The following is a 7,493-nucleotide window of genomic DNA, read 5'->3' on the forward strand; positions in this document are numbered from 1 at the left end:
TTCTTCTTCCTTGACCTTCTCCCTAGATGGGAGAAGGGTTTCCCCTCTGGTCCATGGCCTCCATGGCACGGGAGGGGCGAGAGCCCCTCCGAGATTGGATCTGTCTCTCTTTGTTTCTGCGTTCTCAGATTCTTCCCTTTCACCGTTTCTTATATTCCCAAAGATTCGTAACTCCGAATGGGCTGAAATTTTAACACAATCTCTATCCGGATATTAGCTTTCTTGCAGCGAAAGAAGGGCATCAACCGCCTTACGGGTGGCCCACGAGGGTCAGGGGCGCGCCCAGGGGGGCAGGCGCGCCCCCCTGCCTCGTGGCCACTTCGGGCACCGTCTCGCGTGGATTTTTCTTTCCAAAAATCATATATATTCCAAAAAAAATCTCCGTCAGTTTTTATCCCGTTTGGACTCCGTTCGATATGGATATTCTGCGAAACAAAAACATGCAACAAACAGGAACTGACACTGGGCACTGGATCAATATGTTAGTCCCAAAAATAGTATAGAAAGTTGCCAAAAGTATATGAAAGTTGTAGAATATTGGCATGGAACAATCAAAAATTATAGATACGACGGAGACGTATCAAATACCACGCTGACTAACAACCCTTCAACAGTTGTTGCCTTCATCAGGTTCATCTGGAAAAAGTATCTTAATCATGCCAAGTGGCGTGTTGTTGTCCTTGACTGTGAATACACTAGGTGATTAGCATTGTATTTGCATGACCATGCAAAGTTCTTGCACCACTTTGATGTATGCAGTAACTTCTAGCATTGAAGTAAACATTTGCGCCAAGTTCTAGCATCACAAGTGTAATTGACTCTTTTCAAGCTGAAAGTTCCTATTCAAACTCACCTTAAATAAAGTCTGAATGCAGCAGGTGTGCGAATGTAACTTTCCATACATTCTGAAGATCCTATGCAAATTCGCATCGCAATAGAGTTGTGGCATGTGTACGCTTGAAACTTGCAATTCTAAAAGATGCATGTAGAAATTTGATTTGAGTATTGGTTTCAAGTCTATTTTTGGGAGACATTTTGACGAGCTTAACTCCAAGTTTGTTTTCCCATGTCTATTTTCAACCATATTCGTTGTCAAATATTCCCTTTGTCCCAAAATAAATGTAGTTGATTTGGTACAACTTGTATTAAATAAATGACACTTATTTTGAGATGGAGGGAGTACTTAATTGTCATTGTTTCATGAAAATAATAATGGCAGTGCTGCTACACACTCACACATGAACCAATCACTTAAGTCTACATCACATGATCGTGAGCACCCCGAGTTCCCAATTTCAGGCTTGGGGCTCCCTTATTCTAACAAATTGCTCCCCGAATCGGATTGGGATTTCACAGTCTGTAAGATATACAAAAGGGCCGACCCTTCAAAAGGAAAACTTTTGTCCTCGAGGTGAGGCTCATCCTCACTAATGTGTGGTTATCATCGGTCCATATTTTCCCTATGGATCTCTTTCTTCTAGGTGATGGGGTTCATGCTAAGTTTGACAAAGGCAGTGCGAGATTCTTCTAGGAAGATGATGCCACTAGTTGCAAGTACCAGATGATTCGATGGGAGGACTTGTGTAACCCAAATCTGAACGTGACTTGGGTATTACTAATTCCATAACTATGAACCTGGCCCGATCCTGGAAAATTTCTCAAAACAATGATAGCCTTTGGGTGCTTATCCTAAAAGTCAAATATTTTTCAAATTCCTCTTTCTTTAGCTGCTCGTTGAAGAGCTCCTAGTTCTGGAACATGCTCCAAAAATGTAGAGACATCTTCAATTTGGGAGTCATGTTCTTCATGTGCAATGGGGTTGATACCAAGTTTTGGCTCTCAAACTGAATCTATAATACGCCTCTATACGCCTCGTTCCCAGATCTTTTGGTCATTATGTCCAAGCCAGATATCTTTTTTAAAGATGCTCTAACCTCAGGACAATGTAATATTGCATTCTTACACAATGTGTTTGTAACCGAGTTAGCATCATGGGATGCGTCGCAACTCCTTGTCACTCAAGTAAATCTGCCGCTCGAGAAGAACTTGATAACCTGGACCATGCATCCTTCTGGCTCCTTTTCAGCAAAATCCATGCATTCTAAACTAACCCCCTGTATCCGTTATGCCTAAGCCCTTTGGGTTTTGAGAATTACGTGAAAGTCAGTATCTTTCTCTGGGAAGCTGCACAGACCGACTTCCCTCTATTATCAGTATCTAGAAAAGCAAGGGACCTAAGGAGGGGATGTGTGCTTTATGCGGGATCCATGAGAATGTTGATCATATTCTCTTCTAGTGCTCCCTTGCCAGGTTCCTTTGGGGTTGTGTTAGGAATGCTTTATGGTCTTTTGGGATCCGAATTCATTTCACGATGTTCCTCTTCTCCTAAAGAACCCGTGGGGACATGAGCGTATACTAGCTTGGCACACTTTTTCGGCTATGGAATGGGCACTATGGCTGCCGCAACAAACTTTCTATATACTGAAAGGAGTTTTCTAACTAGCCAGCTGATTATATTTTTATACGATCTATCATTTTTCAGCAATGGGGCCCTCTAGGGAAGAGGAAGGACTCTGAATCAGCTGATGCCATGCTTCGCAAGATCAAGGGCATCCACATCGCCAATAGAAGTGCTCCACCTTGACATTTCTTAGCTTAGCGTATTGGATGTCCATGTGATCGTTGCTTTCAGAGCTTTTGAACTTCTTATTCAAATCTATATTTTGTTTTTTCCCTAGTTTGTAAGACTAGTCGGCCGATGTTGGCTTTATTAATTTAACATTTGTGCCTTTTATCTAAGCTGCCTCTTGATCCTGAGACCTAGCACGATGTTGCAGACAAACAAAAATGACCACACAAAGGAGAGTCTGCATAATTAACCGGGTCAACTACATGGCCACATCAAATATCTAAAACATGCTTACAATTTTTTGAGACATATAATGTGATGGGGATAAGACGATCTAAATCATTTCAACTAAACGAAGGAATTCATATAATGAGGTAGACATAATAAACACATACAACAACATAAAAAAGGAAATAAATAAGAGTAACAACAAGCTAGGGAGTAATTACCACTAAAAGATTGGAAGAAAAATGGCAGCACGAAGCACATATCACAACATTTGCATTGTCCGAGTGATTGAAAGGAGGTGGTCAGCCAAGCCCTGACAATGACACCACATGCCGCTGCCCTATTCAAAGGGTAACACACATGTTAGACGACAGAACAACACCTCATGTGTTGTCGACGCAGTTGAAAGGCTTTTACTTGGCATTTACACTTTGGCTTACCAAACACCTCTCTATGTGTCCTAAGCCCAAATAGCAAGGTGCTAAAATTCAGCGGCCCATGTCGCCCAAGGGCACAACTGAACCAAGGTTGTGATTGCAGCCAAATGGCATGCTAGCCGAGACCACACAAAGACACGACCCTCATCATACACTTTCACTCAACCTTGATAGAATCCAACACGTGAAAAAGATAACCAAGAGTAGAGACCACCCCTCAACCACTACAACAATTACCACGGGCATCAATTTGGCCATCCATGCCCCAGCCGAGATGGCAACCAACCAACATCAACCAACAAACAAATGACCATTGACTCCAATACAACACCTTCATTAACAGAATGAAATCAAGACATAATTGTCGACCGATCTGTGACACGGGAGCCTAGCTAGGCTTGACAGGGCATGAAAGCTACACGACGAATGCCTTTGAAGAGGGAACAATTCCTTACGGTGCCGCCATCGTTGGTGCCAACAATAGCTAGCATAGGGCTTTCACTCGTATCATCACACCTCTCGACCAGTGTCGAACCCTTACCAGTCACTGACACCAACGACAAGCACTAAGCACGTGGATGCCCCCACTTCAAACCACCCTTACACATGTACACCTACCATGCTAATCATGACTCACAAGGTCACCCATGCTGCAGCCTCACAAGTCCAGGGGGTGCCGCTACGGTCGTTCAAATTCCACGCGAGCCACTAGGGTGCGTTGACAACAGAGCGACCGTCGCCACCAAAACGGCCTCGTCGCGCCGATGCTATCAATCCCAGCAATGAAAAATGCCATGACAAAAGTTAGAAACAACACACGCACACATCATATATCTTGCAACATCCATATACGTTGATGTCATGCAAAATGCACTCATAAACTAAGCAACACAAGAGCCCAAGGCTTCAACAAACAGTTGGCGATGACAAGTACGGTGGGCATCCTGCATAGAAACTGAAATCTAAAAATGAGTACTTCCTCCCACAGAACCGCTCGAGCTGTAGCGTGCGGAGATCCAACGAGAAGCACACCATGTCCGGCCTAGACAAGTCGTAATCCTCCTCTCTACCTTCCGGCGCCCCCTCCAGCAGCAGGTACCCCCCAGCCACCCCGATGAATCGGTAGTAATGGTAATGCACGGGCAGGTAGATGTCTGCCTTTGGTTCCCACCGATCCCCGTCATCTTCCTGCAAGACGGCATACTGGAGGTGGTACACATGGTACCTGTCATTGTGCTTACCAATGGTGATCATCGCGAGCCGCTCTTGATCTCCGGCGGCCTCCACGAAGGTCACGGGCGAGTCGCTGTCACGAGGCGGGAAGTCTTTGATGGAGAACCCCGGGGTGCTCGCCCTCACGTCGATGACGAGGATCTTCTTTCTCTCAGGGCAGATTGGCAAATAGAACCGCCCATGCACGAAGTTGTGTGGTAGGAACGGCCTGTATGGATAGGGTGGGTCGTTGCCCAAAGCACCCCAGCCATCGAACATGACGGCACGCCATGGTCGTCCTGCAGCGGCACCGCTGGTAGAGAAGGCAAAGAGGAATAAGTTGCCTGCACACTGCACCAAGCACATCACTCTGAATGATGGTGCCAATAATCCATCATCTGGATCGCCGTCCTTGTCATCGTCCTCGCCGCCGTCACTGGTAGGATGAGCGGAGAAGTACGAGTCGTGCTCATCTCCCGTGGGTGGAGCGATGAAGGGCTTGAAGTCGTCGAGGCGCTTTCCATGGTTGACCAACGCGGCTACGTCCTTGGGGATGGCAGGCAGCACGAGGCACCGCCGATGGAGGGGGTCGCAAACGGCGACGGGCCGGCCCAGCGAGCGATGCCTTCCGCAGCAGCTTCCCCGCTGGATTTGACCGGTGTAGAGAGTACGGCCGTCGCGGGACTCCCAGAAATCCCATGGGCCGCCGTGGGCAGGGAGGAAGGACATGCACGTGAAATCGATGGCTCCGGCGTCCTCGACAAACTTGCGGGCCGCAGCGGCGGAGGGATGCGGCGGCTCGGCAGGTAGGAAGATGTCGGCGCTGATGCCGAGGAGGGGCGGCGGGTGGAGGGCACGGAGGCGGCGGACGAAGCTCTGGTCGGTGATGATGCGACGGAAGGCGGGGCTCGCCGCGCAGGCGCGTGCAAGGTCGGCGGGCGAGTCTAGGAGGAGGAATATCTTCCTGAGGATGTCGTCGGAGTCCGCCGCTGGCGCTGGAGCTCGGACGCGCCGTTCTGCTGGCTGCGGCCGCGAAGCCATGGGTCGATCGATCACGCGGCCGGGGTGCGTAAAACTGGGAAGAGATCGGTACGTGCCGACCATACTTGTATGAGATTAGCAAAAGATCAATTGGCCAGCTTACGTACGAGAGATCAGACACGACCAGAAATAAAATCCGGGCATAATTCGTATCCGGGTGTGACCATCCAAATATTCCCAAAGTCTTTTTCACCTTTTTTGCGAATTACGGGTATCCCTAGTGTCTGATAAATTACAACGGGGAAATAAATCGGCACACTCGATAAAATTTCTGATTCTAGTTAGTAGTGACTGGTACCCACGGGTGCAATGCAACTGATGCAAAATTGCTATGCTTATGGACAGAAAGTTAAAACTTACGTGTCCTTCCCCCCCACTGACCCACCCAACTAATTTTCACTGTCGTCCCATATTGATTTTTGCCCTAGCCCTCAATCTCAGCCCATAAGTTACTTCTGTAGGAAAATCCACACAGATGCCATATTAGTTACTATAACCAATACACAAATGTCTTGCAAAATTCAATCCATAGTAGTCGTTGTCCATGCAGATTTTGCTTGATGGTATTCTTAGGCAGTTGTGAGGTGAAAGGATGGGAGAGGGGTGGCGGTGGCAGGTTTTGGGTCACCACTGGAGTCAAGCCGTCACCAGAATGACACAGGGGGCTTGTGTTCTTAATTTGAACTCAATGACATGACACACTTAAAAAACAACACATGCATCATATATCTGGCAGCATCCATATGCATATTAATGTTTGATCAACATGTGGCCGTAACGTACGCAAGACAAGATCTCCTAGGCTTCAAACAGTTGGTGGCGACAAGTACCGTGGGCACCCGGTGTAGAAATTGATGTTTTCAAGTGGGTACTTACTCCCACAGAATCTCTCGAGCTGCAGCGTGTGGAGATCAAGCGAGAAGCACACCATATGCGGCCTGGACACGGTGTACAAATCCCAGTCTTCCGGTGTCCCTTCCAGCAGCAGGTAACCCCCGGCCACCCCAACGAAACGGTAGTAATTGTAACGCAAGGGCAGGTAGATGATGGCCTCCGATTCCCACTGATCCCAGCCTTCCTCCCGCAAGACGGCATACCGGAGGTGGAACACTTGGTGCTTATCGTCGTGCTTGCAGATCGTGACCATCGCGAGTCTCTCTTGTTCGCCAGTTGCCTCGACGAAGGTCTTGCCGAAACAGTAGGAATCGGGCGGAGAGTCTATGATGGAGAGCTCCGGCGTGCTGCACCGTGCGTCGATCACGAGGATCTTCTTGGCCCCGGGGTAGATTGTCCAATAGAACCGGCCGTGCACGTAGTTGTGCCGTAGGACCGACCTGCTGTATGGATGGTGAGGGTCTTGGCCCAAAGCGTTCCAGTCGTCGCACTTGACTGCCCGCCATGGTCGTCCTGTGGCGGCGCCGCTGGAAGAGAAGGCGAAGAGGGACAGCTTGCCTGCACACTGCACCAGGCACATCACTCTGTATGATGGTTGCATTAATGCATCCTTTTCGCCGCCGCCATCATCGTGGTCACTGGGAGGATTAGCAGAGAAGAACCCCTCCGGCTCATCCCGGGCGTGTGGAGCGAGGAAGGGCTTGAAGTCGTCGAGGTGTGTCCCATGGTCGACCAACGCGGCTAGGTCGTCTGGGATGGCAGGCAGCACGACGTACCGGCGGTGGAGGGGGTCGCAGACGGCGAGGGGCCTGCACAAGGAGCAGTGGCTTCCGCAGCAGCCTCCCGGCTGGATTTTACCGGTGAGGAGAGCACGGCCGTCGCGTGACTCGCAGAAATTCCATGGGCCGAGGCCGGCTGGGAGGAAGGATTTGCATTTGAAGTCGATGGCGCCGGCGTCGTCGACGAACTTGCGGGCCACGGCGGCGGAGGGATGCGGCGGCTCAGCAGGAAGGAAGGCGTGGATGCAGATGCCGAGGAGGGGCGGCTGGTGG

Source organism: Triticum dicoccoides, chromosome 7A, assembly GCF_002162155.2.
Source record: "Triticum dicoccoides isolate Atlit2015 ecotype Zavitan chromosome 7A, WEW_v2.0, whole genome shotgun sequence".
NCBI classification, from domain to species: domain Eukaryota; kingdom Viridiplantae; phylum Streptophyta; class Magnoliopsida; order Poales; family Poaceae; genus Triticum; species Triticum dicoccoides.